Below are 19,033 nucleotides of genomic sequence, written 5' to 3' on the forward strand. Positions count from 1 at the left end.
TTAGGTGGTCTTGAGTCAGTCCACATAGTTAGCTTTAGCTATGCATCATTGTCTCTTGTGAAGAGCAGCTTTAGCATTTGCAGTTGTCTCTTCAGAAAAGGGGGTGTTGCTCAAAGTGGGGCTGGGTTCCCTCCATTCCCTTGAAGGTGTGTGGTTGAGGGTTTGGCCACGCTGTCTGTTGAGCTGAACAGCAACCCCTTTTTGTATGTGCTGGGACTACAGTCTTATATATTCACAATAGTAAATGTCTGGTAAGGTCTTGGCAGAAAGTTCTCGCACTTGACAGAGCTTCTCATGGGGGTTTGCTATGTCTGCAAGAAACAGGAAGTAGCAGGCTGAGCTTTGGTTATTTTACTTCAGGTTAAAATGCAGGTGTCCTTGACAGTCACCATGGTTGACAACAAGACCTCATAGGGAAGCTCATGCACTTGCTTGTGAAGGCAGGTCTAGGTGTTTGATGCATGCTTTGAAGGGTGTGAGGCTCAAGGCCATATTCTCATGGCTGGCTGTGAGATTTTCTTGTGACCTCTGTGACCTGACAGTCTGTCTGGGTGAACTGTTTGGCTGAAGTGGCAGGGGTTTTACTCTTCAGCCTTGAGTTTCGGCTGTCTCAAGTTCAGCAAAGGGTCAATGTGATCCAGCAGCTCTTTATCAATGAGAAGGTGGTATGTGTGTATGACTGCATGTTCAGTTCACACCATTGGGGCCTTAAGAGTTCAGTTCTGTTTCTGAGCTTCATCGTGGGGTCTATAAAAGAGTTAGAGGTGACATAAAAGTTGGGTTTACTTCAGTGTCACCAGGGCTCCAAGTCTCACCTTGTTTTCCAACATTCATTTTCCTGGTTGCCCCCCTTTTCGATTGGGCTCCTCAGGAGTATTGATACCAGGTTTGTGTGGTGACCGGTATGCTGACAGGTGTTGAATCATCCTGGATGTGCGGCCATCAGCTGAATTGGCTGGGTGATGCCATAACTTGGTGATGGAATGGCTGGCCCTGTGGTCAGTGGCTGGTTAGCAAGGATTTGAGTCATGGGCTGGTCTGACCTTGAGACTGGGTTCTCGCGACCAGCTGAGATGTCAAGGGTAATCTTTGTAACCTGGCAGTGCTCTTTAGACGAGTTGGGTGGCTGGGAAGGTGACATTCCCGCACTTGAGCCCAACTCTATGAATGCTCCAAGTCCAGTTGTGTTATGTAAACAGGGTGTACAGTCTCATGGAGCTGATGGTCAGATGCAGTGGAGTTGGCCATGTGTGTATTTTGGCCTGTAGTGGGTTTTTTTGTCATGCCGCTCATAGTTAAAAGGACTCTGCTGCTGGCCTGATCATGTTTGTCCTGCTGGTGAGGCTACTCTCAGGATCAGTTCCTTTAATGTCCTCAGGATCTTTTCATGCTGGCCCATGTGCTCTCCAGAGTCAGTTCTGGTACTGTGCAGAGATTTTAACAGTCTCTATGGAGGCAGGGCTGTGTTCTCTGTAGGCCAACATACTGCGGACTTCGAGTGGAGGGAAGGCTATGGAGTTGAAACCTTCCTCCCTTGTTGCCTGTTCTGTCATCTGCCGTAGACTCGTTGTAGTAGACTCGTAGTTGTAGTTTTTGTAATCCGCTTTGACAGTTTTAGTCTGCTGGTACAGGATGTTGTGTGCCTCGAGGCTGGGGGTGATCCTGAGCAGATAGTCTGTCTTGTGTGGTCACATTGGCAGAGTTCAAGCATAAAACTCCCTGTTTTGCAAGTAGGCAAGTGTTGTGGCCTTTTGCAGTATTTAGGTCAACAGTTGTAATGTCTCTGGCCACCTTGTTGGGGTATGTGGGTCCACATGGTGTGTGTGTCTGCAGTGATACTCTGGAAGGGACCCTGCCCCACCCTGTTTCTGGCTGGGGATGTGTGAAGTGTGAACAGTGGGCTCTCGCCCCCCCCCCCCCTCACAGGTTTTGGTTCTTGGCCTGGGGGGCCTGGGCCTGCTTTGTCAGGGAAAATTTTGTGTAATGTTTTTCCTGTCTGTTCACCTTGTGGTCTGCAAGCATATTTCAGTTCATTCATGACACTGAGGTCACCTTGGCTTTACCCGATTGGTGATTGGGTTGTCTTGTTACTGAGCCAAGGACTTGGGTTTCAGCTCGGGCTGCTTGCAGGTGGCATTTACAGTCGTTGTTGTGATTCGCCTGGGCCATTACTTAAGAGAGCTTCAGCCTGTTGGAGCCTCTCTGGCTTCTATCCCAGCTGCTTTCTATGCTCAGTGTCTGTGCAGGTTTTGTAAAGGCCTCTTGAAGCATTCCACTTCCTCCTGAAGCTCCTTGTCCTCTTCATCTGTTGTCACTTGCTGGTCCAGTTGGTCTGGCAGTTCTGTGCATGCTTCCAGTTCTCCGGCCTCCTTGTGGGCATTTTCCATTTCCTTTAACTGGATGATGCGGCTGTGGGCAAGAGCACCGATGATCCTGGCTGTCCCACTGTAGCTGTAGCCTTGGTTTGATCATGTTCTGTCTGCCAGTTCAGGTTGTCATCCAGCCATTTCGCTCAGGTGCCGCAGATCAGGAGTAGTCCCAGACCGGGGGTGGCGTCCGTTGCAGCGCTCAGTCAGAGGTTGCTGGCTGATCAGGTGGGTGGCAGGGCTGGATGATCTAGACACAGGTGTAAGACAGGTGGAGCGGGAAAAACACAGAAAGCCAATGCAAGTATGCACAGATTTAGTGAGCTAAAATGTCTGGCTATGTGTTGCATGGTTAACTAGTGTGATCAGTTAGTGACGCACACTAAATGCGTAGATATCGTGGCCGATAAGGCAGGAGTGGATGATTGGTCTGAGTGAGCACCTGAAAATTATGAGTGACACTGTTGATGGGTGATAACCTAGGGGGTAATTTAATGACTTAGACTATTCGGTTTATCAACATTATTACCAAGTATTCTCTGATGGTTCAGACAGGTTCAATCACTATGAAGGTATCAACTAAACAAACTGAAATAAAATCAGGAAGACACAGAGGGAGTGCTTTCCTTATTTAGTTTAGGAGATATGATTAAGCAGTAATCACTTGTTAAAGTAATGCAGCATGGTCATAAATCCTAGGGAGCATGTTAGCAGCGCTAGCAGGGACACGTCAAACACCTCAAGGTAATAAACAGAAACAACAGAAAGTGTTTCTAGTTGGCTCATGGGCCTGGTGTAAGGAAGGTAATAGACAGGAAATTAGGCTACTAAAACCTGTACCATTCATTAAGGGGACAACAGTTGCTAGAACTGCTCTAACCTATACCGAGAGGGAAGATGGTGATGGTCAAATAACTAAAATAAGGTAAAGTTAAAATTAAAATGTCCTAATAGCTGTAGGAGAATAAAAGAAATAATAAAAATAAACAAATTGATTTAATTAAATCTCAGATTTAATTCAAATCAACTTAGCTGAATCTGTACCTTCAAGCTAAAAATAAATGAATGAAATGAAATCATAGAGAGGTAGAATAAAGTAAAAAAAAAAAAAAATAATAATAATAATTAAAAAAGAACCAACGTATGTGAGGAGGGGCAAACCTAACTGAGTCTATACAGAAGGTTATAGTGTAAACAAGAAGTGAAACCAGGAGTGAGAGCGAGAGAGAGGAGTGGTTCACACTTTAGACTTTCACAGTGTCAGTTAGTCGGATGCTAACAGCTAACAGTTAAGTTAGCTTTGGCTACACTTGTTTGTTTACACAAGGGTCTGTGAAGTGGGTGCTGTTATCAGATTGAACCAGAAGAGGCTGCTCTCAACTTCCGGATCAGATGTTGCTAAGAGACTGATGCAAGCCTACGACACTTGCAAGTGGAGCAGAACTTGCACTGTTGTAAATCTGCATGGGAAAGTCACGCGCCGTCAGTTATGACGTATCGCATATAACTTAATTTGCAAATCAAAACAGCACATTCACTTCACAGACAATGGCAAGTTACTAGTTAGCTAGACTAGAATTAAACCATTACTCTGCTATTCAATTGCATCACTTCAATGACTACAATGATATGCGATGGTTAAAGGAAAGCTTTAATTTAGGGAGATGAGGAACATCGCTCAAATCACTAATAAAAGCAAATATACTGCAGCGAGACTTCTTTGTCGCCCAGTTTTAATATCACTGCCAGTGGGATTTCTTCGCCATGCAGTTCAATTCATGCAGCTCGTCAGAATTAAGACTTATGCATTTAAAACTGAGAGTGGGGGTTTCTTCGCCCAATATCAGATAAATTTAGTATAAAACTATTTATACATGCTGCCTCTAGGATTTCTTCACCAGATAAATGGGACTTATGTGGTTGTTGCAACAATTTTGATTGAGATTTTAAGACTCTCCATTATCATTAATCCAACACTGACCTGCAGTATTCTAAGATTAATTTTGCTCCATGAACTGGCAAGAGGTCACACATTAGTTAGCTATGCTAATGGTTTAACCCACGGGAGTAATAGTCTAGTTGTATGGCATCAATCTAGCTATACATAACTTAAGGCCTTAATTTTAAGATACGTGAGGAACATCACTCGCTATCTTCTTCACACTTAAAGAGGGTTTCTTTGCTCAATTTAGGGCGGTTAAAATTGCATTGAGACACACTATAAAAGGTTTAGCCGTTTTACAGAGTCAAATTTGATAAACTGCAGTTAACTTAAGTCATTAACAGTGGCTGGTTTCTCAGTGAGGAACTCAGGAACTGTTAAGGCTCGGAAGATGGGCGTGTATAGCCTACACATTCATTCACAAAAACATGCGTTTGGATAGTAGTCTTGTTTTGAATGCACACGCATAAAAAACACACCACGGTTACTGAGTCTGCTCACAGAACTAGGTTTAAAACGTTGCACGCATTCTCCACCAATAATGTAACAAATTAGCTCAAAGTGAGATGTACATAATTGTACATGCAACATCTGACTAGACACAAACATACACACATTAAACATAGATGCCAACGCAAGGAAGGCATGGACAGAGAGAGAGAGAGAGAGAGAGAGAGAGAGAGAGAGCGAGAGAGCGCGCAGCAGAGAGAGAGAGAGAGAGAGAGAGCGCGCACTGCAGAGAGTGAGAGAGCGAGCGAGCGCTCACGCGCAAGAGAGTGGAGAGTCATGGCAGTATTTCCTCATAAACTAAATCACAACCTGTTAAGAACCATCAAAGAATCTCATCACCTTAATTAAAAGGGGTCAAAGCCTAGAAGCACATCTAAATAGTTAACAAGCGGTTACTTGCATTGGTTCTGTAGTTGCTGAGTAAAGTGTCCCGGTGCATGTATAATGCGTAGATTCCTGTTGAATCCTGTTAGGAGTGCAACCTTCGTCATTTCATCCATGGGTTTACTGCTCCGAAATGAATCAACAAAGTTGCTGAAAACTGCCAGAAGATCGGACTCCCCCCGGAAGGGGAGTCGCGAGGTGTCCAAGGTGATGGGTGTCTCCAGGGAACCGCAAGTTAAGAGAAGTTATAAGAGAGAAACCTTTTGGGTGTGGAAGAGGTTTTATCTGGTTTCCCAGTAACACCCCTTTTGGTTGGAATGACCAATAACAAGGCATATAGTTCAGGGGGAAAGTGTTTCTTTGTCTCAATGACACCTGATTTGCATAATTTATTAATGGAGTGTTTAACTGGTTATCTGGTAACCCAAACTATGGTACAAACAGTATGATGCATTTTAGGCTCACATAGTAGAAATATTTAGCTAAGGCAAACCGAGAGGTTTAATTAGGTACCAAGAAAGATATGCAAGACAGATAGAAACATAAAGATACATTCTTATGCTTGAATATAGGCACTTAGAGGTCAACTAACACGACTAGAGAATCATAACTATGCTAATATGAGCTGGGAAACATACAAACACACAGGAATATATCGTATACATTTGGAATGGCTTATATCCTGAGTTAAATGCAAGAAGGTTTGTGTGTGTGTGTGTGTGTGTGCGAGCGGCATGGAGAGGTCTTTTCCTCTGCATGCTTTGGCCATTGAAGCTGATTAAGATCTCTTTGAAGCTTATGAGTCCGAGCTAGGAATGTAAAGGTGTTCCTGGTGATGCTCAAACAGGCCCCTAAAGGTGTCAATGGCACTGTTTGATGCAGACTCATTGGCTCTAAGCTGTGATTTACATGTGGTCAGTCAGTAGATTAAAAATCTTTCTGAATATTAGAATGAATGTGTTATCATGATCTAGTCCATACGCTACAACTGTTCTGGACCACCAGAATCATGAGAAACTGAAACAATACATTTCATTCTCTTTATACACAGTTATATGTGGTGGACAGACATTTTTGCTTTATACGATTATCAATCAGATATTGTGAAATTCATTCACACACACACACACACACACACACAGTATCTACTGAAGTACATGAAGCTCATGAAAGTAAGAAGGAATGAGTACGTCATCTCTGTCATATTTTGCATTACTAATTGTAATTTGCACTACTTAGTAAAACAAATAAAAGTTATTGTATAAGAACTTCCTAATACTCACAGTTTGGTCTTTTATCAATGCTCTCCTGTTTTAGCAACATATTAGACTGGTTCACTTGTGGTCTGGAGGAACGGGATTCTTCTCTGATCTCCATATTGCTCTCTTTCTCTGATTGTTTCTCACATTTCTTGCTTTCAATTGTGTGAATGAGATAGAAATTAGTAGAGCTTTATTCTTTAAAAAAATGGTTTTAAAGAGTGTAAAGTTACAGTTAATAAAATTTTTGTTTTATGTAAAAAGTCAATGACTGTGGAAAAAAAACTGAATGTGGAAAAACCCAACCTTCTGTTTTCTCTGTATGTAAAGATTCATATCATGTGAGTGAGTATTCAAGAATACGAGTCACAGATCTGAGTGAATAAGGATTTTAAAACTATATATATAGGCGATATATTCCTGATGACCAGCCCCTTTTCCACTGCACAACCCAGAGGTATTTCCCTGAAAACCCGTCAAACAGATTGTTGCACACAGAATGTCAAACAAACACATATTTGTGTCACTGTCACGTACCTGCTCTTTCTGAAGGTGAAGGAGAAGGATAGTAGAATAGAGAAACCCAATTCTCTCAGTGGGTGAGTTAGGGGATCAACTCTCATTTTTATTCACATGACATCAATAAAATAAAAACTCAAAGTGAATGCTGCAGAAAATTGCTTTTAAGGCATTTCATCAACAATGATTTCAACAAATTGTGGAATAAAAAAAACAACAAAAAAAACAAGAACAACAACCCTGAAAAACATCTCAGGTTATGCATGTAACCATGGCTCCCTGAGAATAGGGAATGAGATGCTGCGTCCTCTAGCGGGCGATTTGGGAACGCTGTCAGCGTGGTCGGTGTCTGAAGCATAAATGAAATAACGACAATGAACTTGACATTGGCAGGCGGAAGCCTATAACGTAAGCAAATGTGCGACTGCGGATATAAAAGGGCACCCGCAAAACACATCATCCTCTTTTTTTTTGTTTGAGGAGACACAGCATGATGCCGAATCAGCGTCTCGTTCCATTTTCTCAGGGAACCATGGTTACATGCGTAACCTGAGACGTTCCTTTTCGAAAGGGAACTCCACACTGCGTCCTCTAGAGGGCGCTTTGGGAACAGTATACCAACGCCGCCATGCTGAGGGCTAAGTGCCTAGGTAACTGTTTCCCCAAGTCAGGATTTGAGGAACAGCATCCCTACCAGCGAAACCGCTGGGCTTTACGGCAGGCTCAAGCTCATCATAGACTAACTCACTTGCCAAAGTCTGGAGCTCTAAGAGCGGAGGTCTCAGCATAACGACTCTCTAAACCGAGAGGAGACCTAGCTACACTCAACGCCAGAGGCAGGTAGTGAGGCTCAAATAAAAAGAGCCCACTACTCACATTACTGCCTAAGCGGAGCTCTGGGGAGTGGGGGCTTCAGCAGAATGACTCTCTAAAACGAGAGGAAACCTACCTGCTCAACCCTGGTAGGGGAGCTCTAGAGAGTGGAGGTCTCAGCATAACGACTCTAAACCGAGAGGAGACCTGCTCCATTCACACCAGAGGCAGTTAGCGAGATTCGAAGAAAGAGCCAACAAACTCGTATCACTGCCCATGACGGAGCTCTGAAGAGCGGAGGCTTCAGCAGGATGATTCTCTAAAACAAGAGGAAGCCTAGCACTCAACCCTCTTAGAGAAGCTCTTAAGAGTGGAGCCCTCAGCCTAGCCAAACTCAGCGTCGAGGAAACCTACAACGCTCAACCCTGGCAGGGGAGCTCTTAAGAGTGGAGGTCTCAGCATAACGACTCTCTAAAGCGAGAGGAGACCTAGCTACACTCAGCGACAGAGGCTGTAAGCAAGACTTAAAGAAGGAGCCTACAACTCATAACACTGCCCATGACGGAGCTCTGAAGAGCGAAGGCTTCAGCAGGATGACTCTTAAATGAGAGGAAACCTACACACTCAATCCTAGTTTGAGCTCTTAAGAGTGGAGGCCACACATGACGACTCTCTAGAACGAGAGGAGACCTGACTCCACTCAGCGCTAAAGACAGTTAGCGAGGCTCACAAAAAAGGAGCCTATATACCAATAGTTCTGTCTTAGCAGAGCTCTGGGGAGCAGAGGCTCCAGCAGAATGACTCTCTTAACAGAGAGGAGGTCAACAGGAGCACCCTGCTCACCAAAACCCTCCATGCTGAGGGGAGCGATGCTTCAAAGTGTGTTAGTAGAAACACACTGGTTGAGTGGAGCCCAAGGTACCGGGGTCTAACAAACTCAGAGAAAGGGAATGAAGCTAATATGCCTAACCCTTACCATACAGGATTCCAGACAGTGCAGAATTTTGCATGCGCACTGATCCCTAATGTGGATTTTAGAAAGTATGCAAAGTGTTCACGTGCACACTTACCACTATGTGGATTTCAGGAAGTACACAGATGCTCAGCGTGTACTTAATTTCCTAAGCATCAGCTCTGGGGAGCGGAGGCTTCAGCAGAATGACTCTCTAAAGCGAGAGGAGGCCTGGTTACACTCAGCGCCAGAGGCAGTAAGCGAGGCTCAAGAAAGAGCCTTCAAACTCATATCACTGCACATGATGGAGCTCTGAAGAGCGAAGGCTTCAGCAGAATGACTCTCTTAAACGAGAGGAAGCCTAACACTCAACCCTCTTAGAGAAGCTCTAAGAGTGGAGGCCTCAACATGACGACTCCTTAGAGCGAGAGGGGGCCTAACAACACTCAGCGCTAAAGACAGTTGGAGAGGCTCACAAAAGAAGAGGAGCCTACCTACTAATATTACTGTCCAAGTGGAGCTAAGGAGAATGGAGGCTTCAGCAGAATGACTCTCTTAAGTGAGAGGAAACCTACACACTCAATCCTAGTTTGAGCTCTTAAGAGTGGAGGCCTCAGCCTAGCCACACTCAGCGTCAAAGGCAGTTAGTGAGGCTCAAAATAGAAGAGCCTACACCCCTCTACTGCCTAGACGGAGCTCTGGGGAGCAGAGGCTTCAGCAGAATGACTCTCAAACCAGAGGAAACCTACAACGCTCAACCCTGGCAGGTGAGCTCTTAAGAGTGGAGGTCTCAAAATAACGTCTCTCTAAAACGAAAGGAGACCTGACTACTAAACGCTAGACACAGTAGTGGGGCTCACAATAGAGCCTTCATACTAATAGCGCTGTCTAAGCAGCTCCACAGAGCTCTGTTGAGAGCACCAGGAACTGTGATAAGAGCCTAGCAACTCTCCAGGACAGCTGATCAGGGAGGCTCAGAGGGAGCCTCACAACCTGGGCTGAGAATGAGGAGGCTCAAACAAGAGCCTAACAACTTTTTTTTTTTTACATTAAGTCAGGAGCCTCCTTCACCAATAATGTAGATAACCCACATTATACACAGTTCCTATTCTATATATGCAAAAATAATTATGGAAGAAAAAGCATTTCTCGTCAGATTCCTTCCATGCCCTGCCTACAATCCCCGTGATCGGCCTGAATAACTGCCTCTGCAGCTGCGAGACCGAAACGCGGATGAGAGGCGCTAAATTCTCAAAGGAATCAGGCATTCTCAATGCAATCACATCTCACAGCGTGGCTATCTCTCCTCCGAGAGCCATACATACTCTGTTCAAAACATAGACTGTATAAAAACACAGAACGTAGTGTCCGTGACGTCACCCATAGACTCCTCAAGAGCGGTTTTGAAGCTCAAAGTGTGCAGAGCGGGCTGTTGCCATCTTGGCAGCGCGTCACCGTGCGACTCTCCTGGATAATAGAAAATGGGCAAAAAGGCGGGAGCTGGTTGCTGAAGCCACGCCCACCTAGCGCGACGGCATTGTCAGCAGCGGCAATCCATCTGTCACTCACGTGGTCACGCCCTTAATTATGGAGAAATTTAAGGCTTAATATAATTTAAACGGATGAGTTATAAAAAAAATTCACCCCCCTCACAGTTGTCATGAAGGGCAAAATTAGCTATATAGACCAAAATCATTTTTTGCACCAGGCTGTAAACATGTTTTTTTTTTCTGCTGTAAAGTTGGGCATTTTAACCCTCTGGAGTCTAAGGGTATTTTTGGGGCCTGGAGAAGTTTTGTCATGCCCTGACATTTGTGCTTTTTTCAGTTTCTTATAAATATCTAAATGGCTAAAGTCTAATCTCACTGTAATCAGCACACACTGGGCTATAATAATATGTGAGCAGCATGTATGTACATGATTGTGTTTTTGAGAAAAAAAATGTTATGCGTGGTTAGTGAAAAACTAAAAATGTTAAATCACTTGAATAAGGCAATAAAACACATATAGAAAATTGGTTCCCAGGAATTTGGAGAACTGGAGCTTGTAGCCTAGAATTTTTTTTTTCTAAATGATGTGAAAATCATCTTGTTTACTCACTTACAGAAAACAATATATTGATTTAAATTTTCTAAGACACTTTTTGTTGGTAAAAGTCATATGCGAGTAGGCGTCAACTATCATGAATTCACACCTGAGAAGACAAAGACCTGCATAATGAGCTGCATAATGAGCCATTCAGTCAGCTGTGTCACTGAGAGGGATGAGTTACAAGAAAGAATGTGAGGACTAAATAACTGTATATAATTTTATGTTTGTAGTTTATTTAGAATATATTTAATTATCCCACAACATAATTTAATATTCACTTGTGAGTGCAGTTAAACAGTTTATTAGGAACAATCAAAGCTGACTCTCAAACTGAATTTTTTGCATCATTACTCCAGTCACACAATCCTTCAGAAATCCTTTTAACAATCTTATTTTCTACTAAAAAAACATTTATTGTTATTATTATTATTATTATTATTATTATTATTATTATTATTATTATTATTATTATGTTGAAAAGAGCTGAGAATATTTTTTTTAGGTTTTTTTAGGGGGGATAAATTGAAAGAACAGCAATGATTGTTACATTTGTTACAGTTACATTTATTGTTACATTTATATTATGTACATCAAGCTTTTGAATGGTATAGTAGTGTATATTGTTATTGAAACTTCATATATTTCACTTGATTATACATTTAGTCAGGAATTATAGTTTGGAAAAAGTCTTTGGAAAAAGTCTAACTAGTAAAATGTTTACACGTTATGTGAAAACTAGTACAAGTATATAAATAAATAAAAAGAGACTTACTCATGTTTATGATCTCTGCTGAATAAAGTGCTTCATTCTTTTTTCTGAGGAAATCCAAATCTCAAATCCTCAACCACATCACATCTTTTTGGGGGTGAATTATGTCTTATTCCTCTCATCGCGAAGCAAACAGTAAAATAAAAAAAACTTGAAGAACAGTCTCGCTGCGTTGTCTTCTGTTGTGAGGGCGTATTCAAAAGCCGCGCGCTTCAGTGAAACATTTGAATCTCAAAAGCGCGCTCGGCGCGGGGGCGTGGTCGCATTAGAAGATAATGAAGGAAGACGTGAAAAACGGACATCGGGTTGTTTTCATATGGATTACTTTATCACAGAATATTTGTTTTCAGCACACTCGTTTAGTTTAAAAGTAGACATGTCAGGCTTTCTATAGATATCTCTCTCATGTCTCTTCGTTGAGTATTCACTGAGTTACAGTTCATTTTAATGACGCATTTGTAACTGAAGATCAGCGCAGACAAAGGCTGCAGACAGCACTCCTTGTTTGTTATCTTTATTTTATAAGTGCACAAAGTTTTGTTGTTATTATGTCTGTATACAAAAAAAAGTAGACCCTTTACAGATTCGATTGATGTATTGCTCTTCTCTGTACGATCAAAACTGAAAGTGTAATTTAAGTTCTTTTCGGGGTTATCAGGAGAAAATACCCCAAAACGCGTATACGCGTTAATCGACTCCAGAGGGTTAACATGGGGAGTCTATGGGACTGACTCCCACTTTTGCGGCCAGTCGATGAATTGCAGTTTTAGTCACTTCCTTATTGGCTTCACGAGAGAGAGCGGGAGGCTGCCGCTCGGTTCAAACACTTAATTTCCTCAAGAATCAGGCAAGAACAGAAACCGCTGCGAATGCATCGCATTATGCTTGTTCAACTCTCCCGAGAGGCGAACGCGCTCATGCAAACGCTGGCAAAAACTCGAGTACAGACCTCTGCTCTAGTAGTTCCACGAATGCAACAGTGAGCACATCCTACTCTCTTCGTGAGTCAAACGCATATGAGCTTGTACAGAAGGCTTGAAGACAAAAAAGAGGATGATGTGTTCTACGGGTGCCCTTTTATATCGCAATCGCTCATTTGTTTACGTCATAGGCTTCCTCCTGCCAAGGTCAAGTACCTCCATGAAGTTGGCTATCGCAAGCCATTTTAGCATTTAAAACTTGGTTTGACTATCCATAAATATAATTTTGGATAGTCACAATTGAAATTTGGATAGTCATAATTATAATTCGACTAGTCACAATGACAGTTAGAGATATCTGCAATTATAATTGCACTAGTAAGAAATCGGATTAGAGATATCTCTAAATACTTTATGACTAGTCAAAACTCCATTTAGGATATCTGTAATTACTTTATAGATATCTTCAATAGACGCGTCATACATCCACAAATGTAATTAGAGATATCTCTAATTCAATTTCGACTAGTCACATGTTGGTGGGCGATAGTGTAGCCTAAGTAGTCTCTGACAACAAAATCTAGCGACCCGGGAACAAATGCCGGGACACATTACCCCTGTAATTGCCGGAATCGCAGTGTGAAAGGGGCTTGCAAGGCAGGCTTGCACTTTTACACATGCTCCAGCTACATTTTTATTTCCATACTTTTGAATTACTTCTGTATAAAACAGTTTAAAATCACCCAAAGACGCGAGACCTTTATTATACAACTCTTAGACAAAACTGCGAATGACAACAGTTTCCAAGCCAGGATTGGTAAAATAAAATGTTTAAGGTGGGGCTCAACAAAGGTGTATTTGCATGCAAATTAGATATCTATAAACGTATTTTGACTAGTCAAATTGTTAATTCCAGATATCTACATTGCAATTACGCCTAGTCACAAAGCAAAATGCAGATATCTCTAAATATAGTTTTTCCTAGTCAAAAATCTGATTGGGATATCGATAATTAAATTGCAGATATCTTTAAATGGGTTTTGAATAGTCATAATTCCAATTCAAGATATCTTTAAATATGATTTGCCTAGTCAAAATTCCAATTAAAGATATCTACAAATGTAATTTGACTAGTCATAAATGAATTGCAGATATCTGCAAATGTATTTTGGATATCTTTAAAAAACATGGAATTAAAGATATCTTAAATTGTATTTTGACTAGTCAAATCATATTTAAAGATATCTTGAATTGGGAGTACGACTAGTCAAAACTCATCTGAAGATATCTCTAATTGAATTATCACTAGTCAAATTGTAATTTGAGATATCTCTAATTAGAATTTTGACTAGGCAAATCATAAAGATATCTTGAATTGGAATTACGACTAGTCAAAACTCAATTGAAGATATCTGAAAATATTTTTCAATGGAACTCAATGGAAGATTATGACTACTCGTAATAGCATTGTAGATATCTGGAATGTGTATTATGACTAGTCAAAATGAAATGGTAGATATCTTCCATGCATATTATGACTAGTCATAATCACATTGTAGATATCTTAATTCCAATTACGACGAGTCATAATTGCAATATAGATATCTGGAATTACAATTGTGACTATCCGAAATTATATTTATGGATAGTCAAAACCAAGTTTTAAATGCTAAAATGGCTTGCCATAGTTGGCCCCCCACCCAACGCAAAACGTCAGCAAAATAGTCTCAGTCGTTTGTGCTCCGTTTGTGCTGTAAAAATTTTCGTTTGTGCCGCTTTGGTTGTTTAGATATTAAAATAATATTTATAGGTCATTCTGAGGTCACTCAGCCCCCCCACATACTCCAAATTTACTCCAAATAGACTCGTTTGTTTGTGCTGGTTTGTGCCGGTAAAAGTTTTGTTTGTACTGCTTTGTTTTTTAAAATATTACACATTGAATTATAGGTGATGATGTCACTCAGCCCCCCACATACTCCCAATTCACCCAAAACAGGTTCAATCGTTTGTGCTTGTTTGTGCCGGTAATATTTTCATTTGTGCTGCTTCGGTTTTTAAAATATTAAACATTGAATTATTGGTGATGACGTCACTCAGCCCCCACATACTCCAAATTCACCCCAAATAGACTCATTTGTTTGTGCTTCGTTTGTGCTTGTTTGTGCCGGTAATATTTTCGTTTGTGCTGCTTCAGTTTTTTAGATATTAAAATAATATTTATAGGTCATTCTGAGGTCACTCAGCCCCCACATACTCCAAATTCACCCCAAATAATCTTATTTGTTTGTGCTTCATTTGTGCTGGTAATATTTTCGTTTTTGCTACTGTGTATTTTTTACAGATTTTTTTCCTAGTCAAGGAGTCCCATGTTTATATTAAATTGATTAATATAATAACCTATTAAACCATCCTTTTAATATACAGGCATTTATAGCCTATAAAGCTTGCCGCAAAGCACTGGCGAAAGTATTGATTGAATTCATAAGGGAAAAAGAAGTATTATTTATTATTTCATAATTATTTATTACTTATTAATATTAGAAGTATATCTCTATGCTAGATTATTGATGGGGAGCTGGGCAATTAATAGCGAATATGACCAAAATAGGGTGCTATTATTATTTTTATATGAATAATAAAAGCGCTATATAGGCGCATTTCATGTGTTTATGAGGAGTGTGGGAGTATTGTCGCGCTTACTGTATGAAATGAGGCACCCGCATAATCCCTCGCACAAACGAGGCACAAACAAACGAGTCTATTTGGGGTGAATTTGGAGTATGTGGGAGGGCTGAGTGACCTCAGAATGACCAATAAATATTATTTTAATATCTAAAAAACCAAAGCAGCACAAACTAAAATATTACCGGCACAAACAAGCACAAACGATTGAACCTGTTTTGGGTGAATTTGGAGTATGTGGGGGGCTGAGTGACCTCAGAATGACCTATAAATATTATTTTAATATCCAAAAAAACCAAAGCGGCACAAACGAACATTTTTACAGCACAAACCAGCACAAACGGAGCACAAACGATTGAGACTATTTTGCTGACGTTTTGCGTTGGGTGGGGTCCAACTTCATGGAGGTATGTCACCTTTCATTGTTGTTATTTCATTTATGCTTCACCGACCACGCTGACAGTGTTCCCAAATCGCCCTCTACAGGACGCAGCGTGGAGTTCCCTTTCGAAAGAAAACCTATTTTTACAATCTCATTTTAACAATCTCAACACAGTTTGTCTAATTTACACAAAATTTGGTTTGCATCATCTAGAGATATACTCCTTAAAAAAAAGGAGTTATCAAAACCACTTTGATTAATTTTAACATGAAATGACAGATGACAGCTATAATACTAATGTTGTCCACTAGAGGATCCTACGGATAATAGAATAGGATGATAAATTATTTTAAGCCAAGTAATTTATTTGTTTCATGTGAGTGGCAGGTTGTGAGGGGAGAGATTGAAATACATCTGGCAATTGAACAACCTTATTGTCCAGCTCTTGTGTCAACTCTCATCAGAAAAAATGGGAAGGGGGTTTAAGTTTTTTTTTTTTTTTTTTTTTTTTTTAATGAAAGATTATGAAGGCATATATTTAAAAAAAAATGTGCAAAGATGAATCATGTAGTAATTCACTGATTGTTTTTGTTCATTTCTTCCACTATTCTATATTATTGACTAATGATACTAATAATGATAAAAGTTAAAGAAGTAAAAATATAAAAATCTAAGGTGAGAGTATGCAGTACATTGAATGTCTAAATCATGTGTTCATTTATCAAACCATCAATGATAATTAAAGCTGACTTGGACAAGGGCTGGATGGGATCATTGAAATGAGGAAATGTTTAAATATCAGAATAGTTGTTCTTGTGTTTTTTTTTTAATCCTTTCCTTCTCAAAGGCCTGCATAGACTGCTCATTGCCCCTAAAGGCTCAAAAATCATTAAAAATATTAACTAGTGAACTTATGGAAGAGTAATAAAATACCAAAAGTGAAGATTTATAATCACTAAATGATTTGTGTTAAATGAGATGTTAAAATTGGGAGTAATTTTCTAGACTTGAGACAAAAAAAACATTGTTAATCCAATTAAATACAGATATATTAAATAGTAGGCTTGTTTCACAACTATACATCAACAGTGTTTGCTAACATATATAATTATTTATCATGAAAAGGCATTATGTAATGAATGTGTGTTACTTTTGTCAAACAGAAGAGTGGATCACAAATTGTATTTACATGTAAAATATGAAGGGAGTGATGCTGATAAAGCAGTTTGTCCTTAACAGAATCAAACTTGTGTTTTTAATTTTATATTCTTGAAACAACATCACAAACATTATCACAAAAAGAAAAGACCAATTCATATACATTAACCAAAAAAACAAAAAAAAACCAATATACAAAACTACAAAACCAATTTACTAAACTAAGTTAACTAAAACTTTGTAATCAATGTAAGGGAAACAGGTCAATTTAGCTCAAAGGGAATCATTTAAGATTTTTAAGGGAATTTGAACAGAATCACTGTTTCACGGCTGATCACTGAAACGGCCAGCGATTCACTGAACGAGCCGTTTAACATCAAATCTGCACTGGACATTAATATCCAAAGTATAGTGAAAACACTATTAATTAGCACAGTAACAAGATCGGCAGTTTAAGACATTAACTTGTAAGCACAAACAAGATACTTCTCTTTTCAATATGAATGAGCCTTTATTAGATAAATCTAAGATATAAACTAATCTAACACATGACCACACGCACTAACACATTCACACAAGTTGCAGGAGGATAGAACGTTAGGAAAGAATGAGTTTAAGAGAATGAAAATATGAAATCCCAAGTTTACAGCAATACGTGAAATTGCATAGACATGAACAACCATCAGTCACTTAATTAACCCTCGCATTGAGTTCCTCAATGAGGCTAAAATTATATTAGATAACACCAATACAGATGAGAGTCTGGAGGTTACTTGCGTTGCCGTGTAAAGGGGGTTCCCTTTGTTGTCATTGAAAAGGGGGTTTCCCGAGGTTGCTGATTTGCTGGAAGTTCAGTAGTCGTTGAAGTGACGTCTTGGGAAGCCCGTGGTTGGGCGTTGGCTGAAGATGTGGAGTTGTGGGCTGGTTGAAGTTGAACGGGCACTTGAGGTCAGACTTGGAGACATGGCGTTACAAAACTTAACTCAGAACACGAAACTCTCAACGGAAAAGAAAAGAAACTAAAGTAAAAGAACAGAAGTAAAGTTTGATGAGACTAGGTGGTGTTTCTTCTCGTCGTGGCTAAGCAGCAGCGGGCTTGCAGGAACCGTGCTCAAAGAACGCTAAAAGTGATGACTAAAAGCATGACTAAAAGCTTAAACTACAAGCAAAAGCTAAAAGCTGAGTATTTAAACTGGCCTTTTGGCCACACCTCAAATGTTGTCTTTACCAATTAGATATTGTCTTTACTCGGGATGTTGCGATGTTTGTCCTACCCATTCATAAATCATATGTTATCTTATCAAGCACGTGGTCTGAATTTTCCCGCTCTTGCAGGGTATAATTTTGGACATGATTCCTATGATAAGAATATGATACATTTGACAAATAACTGATGGTCAGAAACGTTTCAAGCAAGAAGATTCGAACACACACATAGTAAACATGAATATGAATACTTAAACTATTCAATAGTTATTAAAAAGACATACACAATAAGTGATTAGAAACATTATAGTCAAATGTGTGGGTTACATGTATGATATGGAGTTAAGCAATGGACTGATATCCATTTAGAAGTCTTTTTTGAGTTCATTTTGGTGCATATATGCATTGGAAGGCATTCTCTGTGCCATTCCTGTGAAGACCAGAGAGGTTAACAGGTCTCCTTAGGAATTTCAGTCTGGTTTCCTTTTAGGTGGGGGAAGTCAATCCAAAGAGCTTGTGATCATGATTACTATCATGGGTTTACATCTGATGGTCACGCTGTACATCTCTTTGACCATCAATCTGGATTACTTGCCCCAAATTTGACAATCTCTTCTCCGAATTGAAATTGTCAATAATGGTTCTAATGGTGTTAATGTTGAAAGCTGTTCTGTGAAAGAGTTGGTTGGTTATCTTGCTTCAGACTTTGGTGCTAGGAGTTGATTTACAACATCCTGTTGCCTTTCTGAGGAATTCGGCTCCTCTTGTTTCAACCATGCTCCCGATCGACTCTTTAATTTGTCTGGTTCAGGCCTGATACGCTACATCCCCCATTTCGATCGGCGAGGTGTTTAGCTGAAGACATCGTCGATCGCTGGAGAAACAAAGGCAGAAGAAGCAGACAAACATAGCAAATAACAAGACAACACCTCCATGACAGTTACTGTACTGGTGCAGGCATCAGGTTATTTAGGTACACGTGGTTAAGTTCAATTAATCAATGTAGTTTAGTACATTGAGGATAGTTTAGATCATTTTGGAAATCGTTGTTGTATTTTGATTCGTCAATCAAATTTGTGG

Source organism: Cyprinus carpio, chromosome A10, assembly GCF_018340385.1.
Source record: "Cyprinus carpio isolate SPL01 chromosome A10, ASM1834038v1, whole genome shotgun sequence".
NCBI lineage: Eukaryota > Metazoa > Chordata > Actinopteri > Cypriniformes > Cyprinidae > Cyprinus > Cyprinus carpio.